This window comes from Amblyraja radiata, chromosome 17 (genome assembly GCF_010909765.2).
Source record: "Amblyraja radiata isolate CabotCenter1 chromosome 17, sAmbRad1.1.pri, whole genome shotgun sequence".
NCBI classification, from domain to species: Eukaryota; Metazoa; Chordata; class Chondrichthyes; order Rajiformes; family Rajidae; genus Amblyraja; species Amblyraja radiata.
Window position 1 is genome coordinate 7136047 of NC_045972.1, and position 19811 is coordinate 7155857.

At 43.4% G+C, this 19811-nt stretch overlaps 1 protein-coding gene across 1 annotated transcript in view; it reads right to left on the reverse strand.

Annotated features, from left to right (window-relative positions):
- The window catches only part of cpne7 (copine 7), a 181615-nt gene that overhangs the window by 131686 nt on the left and 30118 nt on the right, over nt 1-19811 (reverse strand). The gene's annotated exons all lie outside the window — the stretch shown is intronic.

Genomic DNA, 19811 nt, shown 5'->3' on the forward strand with positions numbered 1-19811 from the left:
ACACACACACACACACACACACACACACACACACACACACACACACACACACACACACACACACACACACACACACACACACACACACACACACCTACTGACCGCCAGGATAATCTAGAGACAGACAGTGTCCCCTCACCAAGCCTGAAGCTGAGCTGCCAGGAAGAAACCTGTATCGTCAGCACCTCCTCTTAAGGCAGAGGTAACAGCCGGAAGAAGCCCGAGATTGCCACGCCTCCTCCTTCGAAAACCAGGACTAAATCATGTTTACCTTTACCTGCCATACAGATTTTATTTTCTGCTATTCAATTTGCAAAGTAACTTTTAAGCCACATAATCAAAGATATTTTTTAGCCAGGTTATCCACTCTGTTGTCCTCTCCCTTTGTGGGAAGATCAAAAAGATCAAAGGTATGTTCCTAAGTATTCATGAACAGCTTCTTCTCCGCTGTTATCAGGCTACTGAACAGCTCGCTTGCAAGCTTGTTCACGTGTGGTCCTGATCTTCCAACCTACTTCACGGTAGATATTGGACATTTTCCTCTGCACTATAACGCTGTAACACTACATTCTGCACCCTGGTGTGTTTCTCTTTACATTACCTGTTGTGCTTGTGTATAGATTGATTATAATCTTGTGATATTCATTTGTGAATTTAAACCAAGAGTGTAGAATATGTCATTCCTGGCTTGATCTACAGTAAAGCACTTGACTCCTGATATGCTAAATTATGTTTTGTTCATATGATTTGATTTGACTGGATACACACAAACAAAAGTTTTTCACTGTATCTCCATGCATGTGACAATAATAAACTAATACCAATAAATGGTTCTCTAGTTCCCAATTGAAGTCACATTATAACCAAGTTGACCACATCAGTGCATCTTAAGCTGGTGAATGATTCACCCAAGGGTGAATGAAATTATTTTGGGGTGAATGAGTTAATTTATGGTTTTTGCTCAGGTGACAAAATAAATGATATATAGAATTATACACATGGGAGAATGATGAAAATTACCAAAAAACATAATAAAATTTAGTCGAGGGTGAATGAAATTTTGTGATAAAGACTCAAGGGTGAATGACACTGAAATAGTTTAAGAAGCACTGGACCACATAATGTAAATAGTGTTTCCTATTTCAACAGCTTTATAGCATAACTACCTGTACAAATGTTAACTATATAGATCAATATTAAACAAAGACTCATCTTAGCAAGTAACACAAGAGCCCGCGTTTAGATTAACACTTCATGAGCTACACCACAGGGGATCATTTTGTAATATAAAAATGCATTTGCTGTTTTTCATACAAATGCTTATTTTGCACAGGTAAGTTTTTGCAAACCTCTTCTTCATTATCATAGTTATTTCCCCTTCAATTTTAATGGCTCTTCTTTCTGCATAAATTGGTATTTTCTTTCAACTAATGAAGAATATACCAGAACAAAAACATATTTAATGAAAGATAGCATTAATGATAATGTAGCTGTTATGAAACATAGTAATGATCTGAAATTCTGTTTGAAGTGCACCTTTTATTTATGCTTAAGGGGCACATAAGTGGTGATGTGAATATATATGAATAATATATTACAGAACACACAAACATAATTAGCAATTGCCGCACATCACTACACAAAATGAATTACTTTGAAAATATCTTAGCTGAATTATTCCTGCATAATCGTACATGTTCTATAGAGTTTTACTAATGGTTATTACTTATTTATTTTATTAAACTTTAGTGCAGACTCAAGGTGCAGACAAGAGACAGCATTAACATAAAATACATTGCATAGACATTGTTACTGTGGCTTCTCCAGTTTTGACCATAAAACTCGCAATTTGTGATATTAAATCAAGAGTGTAGGAGGTATCATTTCTAGCTTGACTTAAAGCACTTTTATTCCTGGTACGATCAATTATGTTGTGTTATATTGTGCTATCAGTTAGTCTTTACTGCCTTGAAGTTCAATTCGCCATAACTTCTCTCTTCAGTATTACTCAGCAAATCCACAAGGCGGCCCATGGAAGTATCAGGGTCTCAGTGCGGTCGGCATCTGAAGTCTTATTTCGGTGCGATAGGATTTGTACTCATAGCATGATCAGGTTCGTGTTCTCAGCCCCCCCCTTACAAAGCAAAAAAATGGGAGATGGGAACAGTAGTTGAAGTGTGTGGTACCAGGAGATACATGGTAGAAATTGGGGGACGTGTTAGAAGTGTGCACATAAACCATATGATCCCAGCAAGAGATGAGCCGGTAAAAGAGCAAAGTATAAATTAAGAGGTAGATCTGTCAAACTTTGGTATTATTCCAAGTTCAGATGTAAAATCAGAATCTCCAAAGAACATAGAGACAAAGGGAAATGATCCTGAACTTGACTCTCCTTTAGAATCACAACCTGACTCTCCCTCTAAACCACCCAGAAGATCAGAAAGTGTGCGTCAGATTAAATTTATAAAATTATTCTAGTTTGTCTAAGTTACAAGTTATTTTACTTTCTAAGGGGAGAGCAGTGTAGTGTATATAATGGTAACTATAGCTTTAAGTACTGAGTACTGGAATAGTATGATTTGTGTCATGTGATATATTCAATATCTTATCAGTCTCGTGAATATGTGTGAGTATGCGCAGTGTACTTTTGTGAAATAAAGAAGACACACACTGGCAACAACGTCCACTGAAAACCTGTGTCTGTTTCTATCTACATGCTGAAGCCATAATATCTTACACATGTCCTCTCTAAAACTGCCTTCACAGCCAGTTAGCCCTGACAACAACCACGTAGCAAGGTGGCGCCATCAGAAGCCAGCACATCGAGAACACAAGTGCTTGTGTTTGCCCTTTCTCCACAACCTTCTCTCTCTGACCCAATGGAGCAAACATCCAGCGCTTTGGCTGCAGCCACTGGTGTCCACTGATGAAGCACAAGGGTGATCAAGTCAACAATCGTACTATTTTGATCTTGACAAATGTTTGGCATGCAGTTTAGCATGGAATTATCATCCATAGTTGTGTGGAGGAAACATTAACGATGATCAACTTCAGAATTGACAGTATGGCAACATGTGTCACCATGGGAGATTTGTGTTTCTCTTTGAAGGTCATCATGCATGAATGGTGGGCAATACTGGGCCATCAGCGCACATAAGGTCTACCTTCGATTCTCCAGCATCTGCAGTTCCTTCTTAAACAGCACACATTTCTCATTCTGTGTACAATGGAGCATTTCAATAGCCAGCCACATGAACCACTGCAGTGCTAGTAACAAAGAACTCCATTGGTGGAGGGTTACCAGCAATACATGTATACAGTGGGTCAGATGAATAAGAAGCCACATATTTGTAAGTGAGGATGCTGTTTGACTTGGAGTCCTTCTTCTTTTCTTCCTCTTGCTCTTGTACAGCGGTGAAGGGCTGTCCACTTCAAAGGTTCAAAGGTCTTTTATTGTCACGTGTACCAATTAAGGTACAGTGATATGCAAATTTCCATGCAGCCATACAAAAAGGGCAACAAGATCGAAGCTCCCGCAGCCGGCGGTCGAAGCCCCTCGCGTCGGGGCGATCGAAACTCCCGCGTCGGGGCGATCGAAACTCCCACGTCGGGGCGATCGAAACTCCTGCGGTTTGGATTCCCGAAGTCGGTCTCCCACCAGGGACCGCGAGCTCCGTGATGTTAAGTCCGCAGGCACCTGCAGTAGAACTCAGAGGCCGATCCCTGGCAAAGGGATCGCGGGCTCCATGATGGTAAGTTCCGTAGGCTCCCCGCGGCGGAGCTCTCAAAGTCGGTGTTATGCCGCAGTGCGGACAGAGATACGATACGGAAAAAAATCACATCTGCATCGAGTTAACAGATTAGAAAAAGTTTGCCCCAACCCCCCACATAAAACAAAGCTAAGGAACACTAAAAACATACTAAAAAACAACAAAGTAGAAAGGGACAGACAGACTGTTGGCGAGGCAGCTATTGCTGGCGCCACCCAGTGGTTCCTCACTAGCTGATAACACAGCATGTAGCAGAAGATGAGAAAATGTGAGCATTTCTCAGGACAGTATTGCAGGGTTCCTGTGAGACCAACAGGCACTGTAATCAGTCCAAAATAATTCCAACAGACTCTTCATTCAACTCTTCACAAACTCATACCCATGGTTGAAGCGGTCTTCTCCAGTACTGGCCGGAAGCCTGGTTGAGTAAGGTTTTAAGGACGGTGAGGAAAGCCATTGGTCCCCAAAAGCAACTGGCTGTTCAATATGTTTACTGCTACGTGGAGCACAGGATGAACTGCCTTGGAATTAACAAGTCACACCAGATTGCAGTGTATGGAATTACCAAAGAGAATATTCATTGCTGATCAGGCCATATCTGGAAATGCAGCAAGGTACGAGCTTTCTTTTAAAAGATGATCTCAAGTTTCACATGTGGAAGCTGAAGCACTTACTGTAATCTATCTCTTCCTTTGGTATGTCTGCAGTCTAAGCACACCACCCCCAAACAGAATGGAGATGAAATCCCTTCTCCTGGAGTATCTCATCTATGACAGTGAACTGCTAATTGAAAGATGTCCCATACATCATCTGATGTTGCCTACACTGGTGCAAAGGCTCACAACGTCCAGATGTATTGCTCCTCAGATGGGTTGAGGTAAAAGCATGGCTGTAGTGTTAGGGTTATTCTGACAATTTCAGCTAAAATGGGAAATAGAGTTATCAGCTAAGTTAGCAGCCCTACATTCCATAGCCTCTCGAAAACAAGTTTATCTCCTTGCACCTGTGATGGTTGCCTGGGAACGCAGTCTTTCCCAGGCCATTCTATGGGAAAGGCTGTATTGGCGAACAAAACACAACAGCAATAGTTGGGTAGACCACCCTTGTCCCCTGCTGCTAGTAGCGCAGAAACATTGCAGACAAGGGGGGCTTATGCTTGGCTCGGGGAGGGGGCAGGGGTGCGGTCTGCTCTGATTGGAATTGCCATAAAGATTGGTGTTAGGTGCCCTTTCAGTGAGAGAACCTCAGCCTTGGACCAGGTGATCAAGAACAAAACATCCTGTGGCGTGCTCTAATGAGTTTGCGAGTGCGTATAGGGAGGTTTCACGGCAGTCAGGTCACGACCCATGACCCGTACTGTTGCTACGCTACTCCAAATGAATTACACGCGATGAACTGCAGGTAGGCACTTACCATTGTTTCCACCGTAGCGGGCCCGTTAAAACCCGCTGAAATTGTCAATTTTCGCGCTGTAAATAATTATGGAAATCGGGATAAGCGTGTGAGACATTTATCCTACTTCAGAATTCCAAAAGCGAGGAAAAATGACGGTAGATAGAAACAAGAGCTGAAGGGACAACAACAGCCAGAGTGCTTGGCGAACATTGGCCGTTTGCTCACTGCATTTCATCAACTAAGGCATTATTTGTGCTTTTTCTTGATTCCTTTGGCATCTAAAAAGTTTCAGAAGTGATAAATCTGGCTGTAATTTTTTTAAATCGCCCATGGTTCTCGTGGGTTTTTACGTACAAAATGAAAACGCATCTGAAGAAAAATTTGCAGCCAGATTGATCACTTCCGAGAATTTTTAGATACCAAAGGAATCAAGAAAAAACACAAATAATGCCTTACTTGATGAAATGCAGTGAGCAAACGTGAGAATTCCCAATATTTTCATGTTTACCAAGCACTTTAGCTGCTGTAGTCCCTTTAGTTCTCGCTTCTCTATACCTTCATTTCGCTTCACGTTTGGAATTCTAAAGTTGGGTACATGTCTCTCACACTTACCCCGACTCCCACAATTTTCTTTTCAGCGCAAAAATTCAACATTTTGGCGTTTTTTAACAGGTAGGAAAGTGCCGTTTCTAGCATTAATAACATATACCGGAAGTGACGGATGTCTTCCAGTTGGATTTAGTGGCTCCGTGCGTTAAGCCCTATGACCCAGTGACCTTACGTGCAACCCCCCTATATGGGTTTACGTGAGTGTGTGTAGAAACACCCTGCCGCATGCTCTGCTGTGTACTCGGGGTTTGCGAGTGCGTTCGGGGATATTCGGGGATACATGAGTGTATGAGCCTTATTTAGTAGTGTAGTAAATTTCTGAGTGAATCAAAACTGTTATCTGAATCCAGTGATTTATCAAACAGAAACTCCAGGTGGATAGGAAGCCTGGCCAGATCCCTCCTGAAGAAGAGTCTCGACCCAAAATGTCACCCGTTCCTTCTCTCCAGAGATGCTGCCTGTTCCCGCTGTGTTACTCCAGCATTTTGTGTCTATCTTTGGTGTAAAGCAGCATTTGCAGTTCCTTCCTACACAGTCCCCTCCTTCCATTCATCTGTGATAGATGACTTGCTCTCAGCTCTCCACTCCCATTCCTGGTCTTGTTGGTGGTGAAGCAGGAAATAATGAAATCGGTATGCAGCTTCCTAGTGCATTGAAATGGCAAACTACTAAGGCATTTCTATTTCAAAACCAAATGATAACTTTTACCATGGAGTTCAATGAAAGTCACTGCAGGACTGCCACGATTATAAATTACCAATCAAATGACCAAATGTCAATTTTACCTTCAATAGCCACAATATCAATGTGGCTTCTGTAACTGGAGGATTCTATTTGGCCGACATGGAAGAGTTGGGCTGAATGGCCAGTCTGAAGAAGGGTCTAGACCTGAAACATCACCTATTCCTTTCTCCAGAGATCCTGTCTGACCCATTGAGTGACTCCAGCTTCTTGTGTTTATCTTCCATTTAACGCCTATGATTCTATAATTAATAGCAGCCACCCCTTTTCCCTTATCAGCAACAGTGAGTGGAGGGTTAATTCAATTTAATGGATGCTAAGATATGTTTCAACTCCTGCAAAGGAAATACTTTGAAGTCCTTGCATCACTTGATTCAAATGAAGCCAATTCCCCATTTCTATGAAGAACCAGGCTGTCTTCTTGGAGGCCAAGAAATAGTAACTCACATATTGGACTGCATCAATGCCTCAAGCATAACTGGACAAGAGCAGATCAGAGGCTGGGTATTTGCAAGGGTTAATTCGCCTCATCATTCCCTAAAACCATTCCACTGTCTACAATGTAGAAGTCAGGAATATGCTTCAGTTTCCGGATGAGCAATGTTCCAGCAACACCTCTGAAGCATGGCACCACCCAGAGCACAACAGCCCTCTTGGTAAACATCCAATCTGCCATCCCACACATTCACACCCTCCAGCATTAACACACTGTGGCTACTCTTCCTTTTGATATACTTGACCTTTAGATTGGTAATTCAAATTTTACAGATATATAAACTTTAAAAGCAACTTGCATAGTGTCAGTCATTGGCATATAAAATTGCCAAATTTGTTCACAATTATTTTTCTGATATCATCTGAGGCAGTGCTATAGTAATTTTTGTAGTAAAATCTTGTTTTTTTCCCGCCATTGTACTAAATGATGGCAATTGGTAGTGTGTATTTTCATATTTTATTAATGTCATAACTGACAATGCAACATATGGTTCTAAGGGAGCATGGCTCCCCGATTTACATTTTTATGCTTCATATTTTTAATTTAGTTTAGTTTAGTTTAGAGATACAGCACGGAAACAGGCCCTTCGGCCCACCGAGTCCACACCAACCAACAAACCCTGCACTTTAACACCATCCTACACACACTAGGGACAATTTACACTTATACCAAGCCAATTGACCTACAAACCTGTACATCTGGAGTGTGGGAGGAAATCGAAGATCTCGGAGAAAACCCACGCGGTCACGGGGAGAACGTACAAACTCCGTACAGACAGCACCCATAGTCGGGAACAAACCAGGGTCTCCGTCGTGGCAAGCGCTGTAAGGCAGCAACTCTACCGCTGCGCCACAATATACTGTAAACTAACATATCACTAACCTCCCATAATGCTGGATAAAACAAATTAGTGGTATTTTAGTGACATTCTACATTAAAATAAAGCACACCTAGGGAAACAAGAAATCTAAACCAAACATTCTGAATGATGGTAAATCTCCCATTTACTGACGGATATCAGACACCTAGGACATGAAAACAAGGAAATGTCAATTTTATGAGATTGGAGGTGAGGAATCCATGTCAGTTTCCCCATTTGGAAGCGGCCCAAGGCTGGTCAATTTCAGCACCAGATTGTTTCTAGAATGAAGCCAATACCTCTCTTGCCTCAGGGGTTTACATGGACATCTTCCAACCTCGTCATTTGCATTCAGTGCTCCCGATATGGTCTCCTCTGCATCGGCAAGACCAAGCATAGACTAGGTGACTGAATGCTTGACGCTCTGTCTATCAAACCCTGCTGGAGAACCTGGTTGCTCGCCACTTTAACCCCACCCCCATATTAACCTTTCTATCCTCAGCCTCCTCCACTGCCAGACGTAAACTGGTAGAACAGTGTTTTACATTCCACTTGAGTAGCGTACAACCCAACAGTATGAACATTGGATTTCCAATTTCAGGTTAAACACCTGATTCCCCCCTCTTTCCCATCAACCCTGTGTTGTCTTTCTCCCTGTTCCATGTGAACACATTTTCCCCTCTGCTTCAGTCACTTGCAGTAGTTCCTTTTCCCTAGTCCTGCTCATATCCCACACCTCGCTACTCAGAGTCTCTTATCCACCCTCTCTCCCCATCCACCTCCACCCATTATCCCTCCCTCTAGTTTCACATTTCAATCCTCCTCTTCTTTCCTTATCTGACACCTTTTTTCTCCATTTCACCACTAGCCTTCACCATTACCTCTCCTCATCTATATCAACCCATCACTTGCCTATTTTTGGCCATCCCTATCCCCTCACCTCTCTTTACCAGCTTTCTCCCCTCTACCTCATCAGTCTGAAGAAAGCACCCAACTTGAAACGAGTCCGTCCATTCCCTCCACAGATGCTGCCTGACCCATTGTGTTCTTTCACCACCTCTCTTATTGATCAAGACTCCAGTGTCTGCAGTTTCATAGAGTCATACTGTCCTATCCATGCACCTGTCTAACTGTTCCTTAAACATTGGGATAATCCCAGCCTCAACTACATCCTCTGGCAGCTTGTTCCATACACCCACCACCCTTTGTGTGAACAAGCTACTGCTCAGATTCCTATTAAACCTTTTCCCATTCACCTTGAACCTATGTCATCTGGTCCTCGATTCCCTTATTCTGGACAAGAGATTCTGTGCATCTACCATGTTTTCTTCTTTTACATTGCTCTTTCTGGCAGACAATGGGCGGATATCTGTCTTAATTCAACAGTTTGAACCTATGTCACCTTGTCATTGTCACTTAATTCAATTTTAAGTACTTGTATTATTCTGTAATATCTTCACCTATTCACATCATTTTCTTTGCATTTTTTCATAAATCACATCCCTTTCCCAACAAATTAGTTAACCTGAGACATGCTAGATTAATTCAATTCAACCAATAAAGTAGCTAAATAACATTTTCTGTAGCAGCTAGAGGTGAGGACCAGTGTACAGGGGTCTCAACCTGAAACGTCACCTATTCCTTTTCCCCAGAGATGCTGCTTGACCCGCTTAGTAGCTCCAGCGTTTTTGTATCTATCTAGAGTGCAAAAGCTGGAGAATTGGGGATTACTATTTTTTATTGTTATTCAGCTCTCCCTGCTAGAAACGGACCTTTATGTGTTAAGTTAGGATAGGTAGAAAGGAGTAAATATTCCCAATGCTACTGTTATTTTACATGGGTTCTCGTGTCCTTCCTTCCCAAATGAAAGCATACAAGCAGGCAAGGTTCTCTGGAGATTCATCCTCCTAAACCAACATCGATGGCCAACCCCAGTGCAATCCTTTTACTGTAAATACACGCTGTGTCTATACCTGGATGTGACAGGTGACCATTTAGGCTAGTCACAGCTATACGATGATGAAAAGTGGATGACTACAGGAAAAATTCTGGAACAATTTCCAGACGATGTATAAACACTTAACTAGGAATCCACACTTAACGCAGCATAAGAATCATAAAGCATGATTTTCATAAAGAAGCTCAGGGCGAAGTCAACAACTAATGAAGGATCAAGGAACCGCAGGGGCTGGTTTACGAAAAAAGACAAAAAGTGCTGGAGGAACACAGCAGGTCAGGTAGCAACTCTGGAGAACTTCGATAGGTGATGGTTTAGGTCAGGACCCTTCTGCAGTCTTCAGTCACCAATCCAAGTTCTCCAGAGATGCTCTCCGACCTGCTGAGTTACTCCAGCACTATATTTTTTTTTCTATAACTAATGATGTGTTATTTGAATGACATTATCATGTCAGATTGTTGAAGACTTGCTTCACTATTGAGAGCAGCAGAGATTTTTCTGAACATAACCATTCATGGTCACAACCTCCCCAGAGAACACTATTACTCTTTTAATGGAGAATATTTATCTAATGCCTAAGGTCTATTCCCTGGATAATTCACCAGTGTGTGGGATGATTAAACAGTTTAAGCTGCAAAAAAAAAATCGTTCTCAATGTGTCATCTTCATGAATGAGAAAAAACTGAGAATAAATCTTTTAAAATGCCGCATGCAAGAAGAAATCAATCTGGAGCAATCTGTTATGTGTTAATGTTGTCGACATTACAAGATATTATAATGATGAGCAGAGTACATTTTATTTCTTGCACCCGTGTTGTAAAGCATAAAACATTACACTTTATACTTACTATTTTTCATCCAGTGTTATTAAATTTGCCAATATTTGTTCGAGCTGTGATTTATTTCCATTAAATTCTATATTTGATTTCTCTTGCCTCTCAGCTTCCTTCTCCAGTGTTAGCCTGAATAATTAGATAGAACACTGATCTTTTGATCAGATTTCCATTTTACCTCCCTCTCCATAACATTAACTCATACATAGAAAGACCTCCAGTACAAAGCAAAGGTATTGTTGGAGCTACTTATTATTGGATTAACTCATAAGTGGTCTATTATTTTATTACTAAAGGACCCATGATACTGCATGGTAAACAATTGGACTTAAATTGGTCTGTGTGGTCAATAGAAAATCATCCGCACAATTCAGTTGCACTATTATTGTTTGTTTGTTTGTTTTCTATGTATACGCATGCACGTGTGTGTGTGTGTGTGTGTGTGTGTGTGTATATTGCTAGAATATCGTGGATGCATTGGTGATCATTTTCCAATGCTCTCTCGACTCTGGATCAGTTCCTGTGGATTGGAGGGTAGCCAAAACGGGGAATTATAGACAAGAGCCTTACATCGGTAGTGGGGAAGATGCTTGAGTCTATTATTAAAGATGTTATAGCAGCACATTTGGAAAGCAGTGACAGGATCGGTTTAAGTTTGTAAGGATGGGTTGGAGGTCCGGACAGGATATTCCCTAGGACATTGAGGGAAGTTAGTGTAGAAATAGCAGGGGCTATGACAGAAATATTTCAAATGTCATTAGAAACGGGAATAGTGCCGGAGGATTGGCGTACTGCGCATGTTGTTCCATTGTTTAAAAAGGGGTCTAAGAGTAAACCTAGCAATTATAGACCTGTTAGTTTGACGTCAGTGGTGGGCAAATTAATGGAAAGGATACTTAGAGATAATATATATAAGCATCTGGATAAACAGGGTCTGATTAGGAACAGTCAACATGGATTTGTGCCTGGAAGGTCATGTTTGACTAATCTTCTTAAAATTTTTGAAGAGGTTACTCGGGAAATTGATGAGGGTAAAGCAGTGGATGTTGTATATATGGACTTCAGTAAGGCCTTTGACAAGGTTCCTCATGGAAGGTTGGTTAAGAAGGTTCAATTGTTGGGTATTAATGGTGGAGTAGCAAGATGGATTCAACAGTGGCTGAATGGGAGATGCCAGAGAGTAATGGTGGATGGTTGTTTGTCAGGTTGGAGGCCAGTGACTAGTGGGCTGCCACAGGGATCTGTTGGGTCCACTGTTGTTTGTCATGTACATCAATGATCTGGATGATGGTGTGGTAAATTGGATTAGTAAGTATGCAGATGATACTAAGATAGGTGGGGTTGTGGATAATGAAGTAGATTTTCAAAGCCTACAGAGAGATTTATGCCAGTTGAAAGAGTGGGCTGAAAGATGGCAGATGGAGTTTAATGCTGATAAGTGTGAGGTGCTTCATCTTGGCAGGACAAATCAAAATAGGACGTACATGGTAAATGGTAGGGAATTGAAGAATGCAGGTGAACAGAGGGATCTGGGAATAACTGTGCACAGTTCCCTGAAAGTGGAATCTCATGTAGATAGAGTGGTAAAGAAAGCTTTTGGTGTGCTGGCCTTTATAAATCAGAGCATTGAGTATAGAAGTTGGGATGTAATGTTAAAATTGTACAAGGCATTGGTGAGGCCAATTCTGGAGTATGGTGTACAATTTTGGTCGCCTAATTATAGGAAGGATGTCAACAAAATAGAGAGAGTACAGAGGAGATTTACTAGAATGTTGCCTGGGTTTCAGCAACTAAGTTACAGAGAAAGGTTGAACAAGTTAGGGCTTTATTCTTTGGAGCGAAGAAGATTAAGGGGGGACTTGATAGAGGTCTTTAAAATGATGAGAGGGATAGACAGAGTTGACGTGGATAAGCTTTTCCCACTGAGAGTAGGGAAGATTCAAACAAGGGGACATGACTTGAGAATTAAGGGACAGAAGTTTAGGGGTAACATGAGGGGGAACTTTTTTACTCAGAGAGCGGTGGTTGTGTGGAATGAGCTTCCAGTGAAGGTGGTGGAGGCAGGTTCGTTTTTATCATTTAAAAATAAATTGGATAGTTATATGGACGGGAAAGGAATGGAGGGTTATGGTCTGAGTGCAGGTATATGGGACTAGGGGAGAACACGTGTTCGGCACGGACTAGAAGGGTCGAGATGGCCTGTTTCCGTGCTGTAATTGTTATATGGTTATATGGTTATAAGTCAGCATGGATTTATAAAGGGGAAATCATGCTTGACTAATCTTCTGGAATTTTTTGAGGGTGAAACAATTAGAATGGATAAGGGAGAGCTAGTGGATGTGGTGTATCTGGATTTTCAAATAGCCTTTGACAAGGTCCCACACAAGAAATTATTGTGCAAAATTAGAGCACATGGTATTGGGGGTAGGGTATTGACATGGATAGAGAACTGGTTGGCAGACAGGAAACAAAAAGTAGGAATTAACAGGTCCTTTTCAGAATGGCAGGCAGTGACTAGTGGGATACCGCAAGGCTCGGTGCTGGGGCCCCAGTTATTTATAATATATATTAATGATTTAGACAAGGGAATTAAATGTGACATCTCCAAGTTTGCAGATGACACAAAGCTGGGTGGCAGTGTGAGCTGCGATGAGGATGCTATGAGGCTGCAGGGTGACTTGGATAGGTTGGGCGAGTGGACAGATGCAAGGCAGATGCAGTATTAGGTGGATCAATGTGTGGTTATCCACTTTGGTGGGAAGTACAGGAAGGCAGATTATTATCTGAATGGTGTCAGATTAGGAAAAGGGGAGGTGCAACGAGACCTGGGTGTGCTTGTACATCAGTCACTGAAAGTTACCATGCAGGTACAGCAATCAGTGAAGAAAGCTAAAGGCATGTTGGCCTTCATTGCGAGATGATTTGAATTTAGGAGCAAGGAGGTCCTATTGCAGTTGTACAGGGCCCTGGTGAGACCGCACCTGGAGTATTGTGTGCAATTTTGGTCTCCTAATTTGAGGAAGGACATTATTGCTATTGAGGGAGTGCAGCATAGGTTCACCAGGTTAATTCCCGGGATGGCGGGACTGACATATGATGAAAGAATGGGTCAACTGGGCTTGTATTCACTGGAATTTAGAAGGATGAGAGAGAATCTTATAGAAGCATATAAAATTCTTAAAGGATTGGACAGGCTAGATGCAGGAAAAATGTTCCCGATGTTGGGGGAGTACAGAACCAGGGGTCATAGCCATAGTGAGATTGTTAGATTTAGCTCTTGGGGCTAAAGGAACCAAGGGATATGGGGAAAAAGCAGCAATGGGATACTGATTTTACTTCGGAGTCACGTGAGTGACTACGTGAAGAACCCGCTCAGTGCGCAGGCGCGGCATTACGCCAGCAGTGCAACAGCGGCTGCAACGGGACTTAGGCGCTCCCGCTACAGAATGAACCGGACCGTCAGGTGAGTACCCTGAGGTCGGGTTTTCTTTTACAGGTGAGGCTTTTTCTGCTTGTGTTTTTTACAGGCAGAGAAAAAGGCTCTGGAACAAAACTGTCCCCCGTTCAAGGAGAAACGTTTCCCGTCGGGGAGGGGGGCAGCAACAGGCGGTAGGAGCGTGCCAAGCTCAGCCCGCTAGCACCTGAGCAGCGGGCTGGATGCATAGCCACCCGAAGAGGCAGCCGGCAGGTGTTCCCGATTTTGGACGGGACGTCTCTCCACCTGCACGGGGGGAGAGAGAGCCGCCTGTGCCGCTGGAGCGGCTCACGGAGCAGGCGCCTGCGAGACGCGCTGCTTGAGGGACGCTCCCGCTACTACAAGGCACAAAAGCTCCAGAAGAAGGCGGTAGGAACAATTACCGGGCGCTCCGCTATTCCCATCACCGCGCCGAGCCCAGTCCCGCTAGTGCCTGAACTGCGGGCTGGATGTCTAGCCATCCGAACAGGCATCCGGCCGGTGGCATTCGATTCGTCGGACGGGGACATGTCTCCACCTAAATGGAGGAGAGACAGCCGCCTGAGCTGCATCCAACAGCTATTGGAGCAGCTCCAGCGAGATGCGCAGAAAGAGCGCTCTCGCGGAGGGAGGTCAGGCACCCCCTCCACAGTGTTTCATGCACTGCCCTCTGCTCCCTCATTACTGGAGGCTAGCATTGGTGACCAGGGCTGGGCTGGTCTGGAACAGGGGCAGGCGGACGAATTTGGGAGTATGCCAGGGGTGCAGGAACAGGAAGAGCTGTTGGGTGTGATGGACCGCTTTGTAGCAACCCCACGGGCTGGAGCACCGCTGGAACCAAGAATGGCGGCCAGCATCAACCATCTATCCAATAAACCATTACTGGAAAAGGTGCTCGCTGAGGTGCTGAAACAACACACAGCACCAGAAAACTGTGAGGCCCTCAAAGTAAAAAGTGCCAACAGCCAAATCTGGGGGCATGTGGGGTCACACATCCGGTCCCAAGAACTCAAGCTACAGCGGATCCTAAGGCTCCTGACGTCGGCCATCACAGCCTTTGCTCGTTCCGTGGAGACCACGGAGATGGATACCTGCCAGCAGGATGTGCTGGCATTAATGTGTACCACACAATTTGAGATCAACAATCTCCGGAGGGAAACATAAGACCTGCCCTCAATCCCAAATTTGCTGGCTTGTGTAAAGCCCCAGCTGCGGAGACGGACGTGCTGCTATTTGGGAAAGATCTCAATAAAAACTGAAGGAGATGGAGGAAGCATCAAAAACCTTCGGCCTAATGAGGGCAGGCCCCGGGACGAGCAAACCAAGGCCTCCGATACCCAAGCGGCAGCACCCCACGGCATCCACCAGTCGACGTCCGCAATATGGGAGTGGTGAACGCTTGGGGTCCGCACATTATCCCCAAAGATCTTTTTAGATCAGGGCCCGCAGCGGACCCTCTGGAAAATGCGCCTCCCCCCAACATCGCCAGCACGTCAGAACAAAATCTTCAGGAAAATGAAGAAACAGAATCGCCAATAACCATGGAGGTAGGTGGGTCTGGTCCCTACCAGCATATAGAGAATAAGGGTGCTTTATTAACAGGGGGGAGATTACACTTGTTTAAAGAAGCATGGGGTATGGTCACGAGTGACAAGTATATACTCAACAGCATTAGTGGATATAAAATACAAGTCATGTCAGAAAAAACGCCGCCAGTTCAACATTAGCCCAAAGGGTATTTCTCCCTCCGTCAAAGAGAAACGTGAGGGACAAGCTGAACTGGTGAGACTTATCACAAAGGGGGTCATCGAAAAGACCAAACATGAACCTTTGGAATTTGTATCGAATATATTCACTAAAACCAAAAAAGATGGTGGCTGTCGCATCATCATTGACTTAACATCACTAAACAAATTTGTTAAGTATATACATTTCAAAATGGAGACATATGTTACTGCCAAACAACTGAATTCCAAAGGACACTTCATGGCAAGCATTTATCTTAAAGATGCTTACTATCTAGTACCCATATACAAGGATCATCGCAGATACCTAAAATTTATCTGGATGGTACAAAGCATTGCCCTATGGGCTAACTTCAGCCCCAAGATTATTCACCAAAATATTGAACCCAGCCATGGCAATACTAAGAAAACAAAAACATATTGTCATGGCATATCTGGATGATATTCTGATAGTAGGGAAAACGATGGAATTGGCTGTGGCAGCAGTATCAGCTACAAAACAGCTCCTCGAAAGTCTGGGGTTCGTCCTACATCCAGATAAATCTAAGTTGAAGCCATCCACTATCATGGACTACCTGGGCTTCACAATTAACTCAGTCCATATGACTGTTACCTTGCCAAAGGCAAAAATGGTTGAATTAGCACAATCATGCAACAATTTAATGGTCAACGAGCGACCAACTATTCGACAAGTAGCAAGAGTAATTGGGGAAATGGTAGCAGCATTTCCGGCTACACAATTCGGACCTTTGCACTATCAAAAAATTTACAGAGAGCAAAGGTACAGGCAATAAAACGACATACAGGTCACTATGATCGTGTCATGAACTTATCCACTGAAGCAATATCAGAGCTACAGTGGTGGGCAGAAAACGTTTGGCATAGTTTCAGCCCTATCTTTATCACTAACCCTACTTTAGTTACTCAAACAGATGCCAGTGCTCAAGGCTGGGGAGCGACTAACTCCATATCCAGCACAGGTGGTAGATGGACTAACCTAGAGTCATCATTACTACTTACACTGGGCATTAACTATCTAGAGATGTTGGGCGCCTTTTATGGTTTAAAAGTATATGTATCTAATATGCAGCACTTGCATGTTCGGTTACAAATTGCTAAATACTACGGTGATGGCTTATATTAACCATATGGGTGGCATAAAATCATTATCATGCGACAAATTGGTCAACATGATTTGGCAATGGTGTGTCGAAAGACATATTTGGCTATCAGCTACTTACCTACCAGGTAAGCTAAACACCCATGCCATGAGAAAATTAAACGCCTGGGTTGCAAGTTTGAACAGACCTTACCTGGAACTGGGATTGTCCAAACAAACCATCACCACCATGTCGACATCCCTTCGAACATCCACCAAGAGGCAGTACTTAACCAGCATCAAAAAAGGGAGAAGTACTGCCAGGAAACAGGGACAACATACGCAACAGCTACAGCCACCAACATACTGGAGTTCCTGGCCTATCTACACCACGATGTAGGGATCAGCTACAGTGCCATCAACACAGCGCAGAGTGCTCTTTCTGCTTATCTCAAACCAGCGCCAGGACAACAGGCGATGGGATCCCATCCACTGGTGGTAAATCTGATGAAGGGCATTTACAATATCAAGCCCTAAGCCCAGGTATACCCATATTTGGGATATCAGTGTGGTCCTGACATATCTCAGGGAATGGCCACCAGCCAGATCCCCCGGCCTCGAGCAAGCTACACTAAAGACGCTCATGTTGATGGCACTTGTATCCGCTCAGAGGGTCCAGTCACTACACCTATTGCGACTGGACAACATGATCACAGCTCCAGACCAGATCTGTCGTTATCCAGCGACTGATCAAACAGAGCAGACCAGGAACACCTAATCCAGTCGTGGCTTACCCACCAGAACCACGGTTATGTGCCATGACCCACCAACTATCCTACATAGACACAACCAAAATATTCGAGGGAGATGAAAGGCCTTGTGGGTCAGCCACAAAAACCTTATGGTCGGCTGACGAGCCAAACCATTGCTAGATGGCTCAAGCAGGTGCTAGAAACTGCTGGGATAAACACTAACATGTACAAATTTTATTCCACCAGGGCAGCATCCATGTCGACGGCTAAAGAATGGACATGCCTATAGACCACATCCTGGCTACAGCAGGATGGTGGGGGGGGAAAAGACCGTTCAGAAATTTTATAATAAGCCGTTGGCAAAACCTGGTTTATTTGCAGTAAAGATTTACGAACTGCAAATATTTAATTTAAGCCCAGGGGAGCAACTTAATTCTTTGTTGTTATTGTTTAAAAAATACCATTGTGTTTTTCTACAAATAGACTCATTGGTTGATTACGATAACACTACCTCCCTCAAGAACTTCGGCAGTGAGTGAAATGAAACTGTTACACGGTTTGAAATCACAGAGCTTTGAAATCTTCACGTAGTCACTCACGTGACTCCGAAGAAAAATAGTAAGATTAAACGAGAACTTACCAGTTTGAAGTTTGATCTGTATTTTATGAGGAGTTACGATGAGGGATTACGTGCCCTCCGCTCCCACCCTCATTATATGGATCAAACTAATAAATTGATGTCTCCTTATCTTTACTATGTTTACTTCAAAATAACTGTGTCTATCTGTGATTCCACACCGCTGCTTGGAAGTATGCCGCGCCTGCGCACTGAGCGGGTTCTTCACGTAATCCCTCATCGTAACTCCTCATAAAATACAGATCAAACTTCAAACTGGTAAGTTCTCGTTTAATCTTACTATTTTAGATGATTAGCCATGATCATATTGAAGGAGGTGCAGGCTCATAGGGTCGAATGGTCTGCTCCTATAACTATTTTTTTATGCTTCTATATACACACATTTAACTTTTTTTTCTCATGTATTATATTGTTTACAGTGTACTATGCTTTCATATTCTGTATAGGAAGGAATTGCAGATGCTGGATTAAACGGAAGATAGACACAAAATGCTGGAGTAACTCCGCGGGACAGGCAGCATCGCTGGAGAGAAGGAATGGGTGATGTTTCGGGTCGAGACCCTTCTCCAGACTGAACTCCAGCATGTGTCTATCTTCTGCTTACATATTCTGTGTGCTGCCGCAAGTAAGAATGTCATTGTTCTATCTGGGACATATGACAATAAAACACTCTTGACTTGTCTCTTGACTCTTCAGTGCTCAAACAGAGGTGTGGATCTAGTTCTACCAATGTAGGGGTTACTGAGTAAAATGATGTGCTGAGAATGCAGAGCAGGGCCCATGTACCTGAGCTGTTAGCAGCTGCGTGCTTTGTGAGCTTGGGCCAAGGAGAAGGCCTCATGGCAGCGGCAGGGACAGTGGTAGTGGTGCGGGTACAAACTTGTACAACACTAGCTTTCCATTGTACGTGGCTGCATATTAATAAGTGGAAGCCCCTTGCAATTCACAAGGGCTGTGTTAACTTCTGCTGGAACCTTCAGGCTGATCAGAGTAGAGTCGAATTATGTTCCAGAGAGGGAAAGCCTGTCATATACAGAACTCCAGAAACCTATTCTGTTCTTTCCTGTCCATCGGGAACCCAGGGAAGCAATTTGTTTTGATAATGATGTGATCATTGCGAGCATGAATTCACTTAAGTCTGATGTTGATAATATGCCTCGCGGCAAGATGAAAGGAGCTGTAGACAAAAGATCTTCACTGAAACAAACAATGTTGTTCCAACTCCAGCTGTTGGCCACACATCTCCCTCCAGCAGGAACAGCTCTGTGACAGCCTGTGCAAGGCTTATTCACTGCTTATTCACTGCTTCACTGAGAGAAGCAAATGCATAGTCCAGTTACCTCTGGGAGGGGAAGAATTCCTGTGAGCTGTGTAGGCAGGAACTGCAGATGCTGGTTTACACCAAAGTTAGACACAAATTGCTGGAGTAACTCATTTTAATGCATGTAGCATATGGAACAAAGT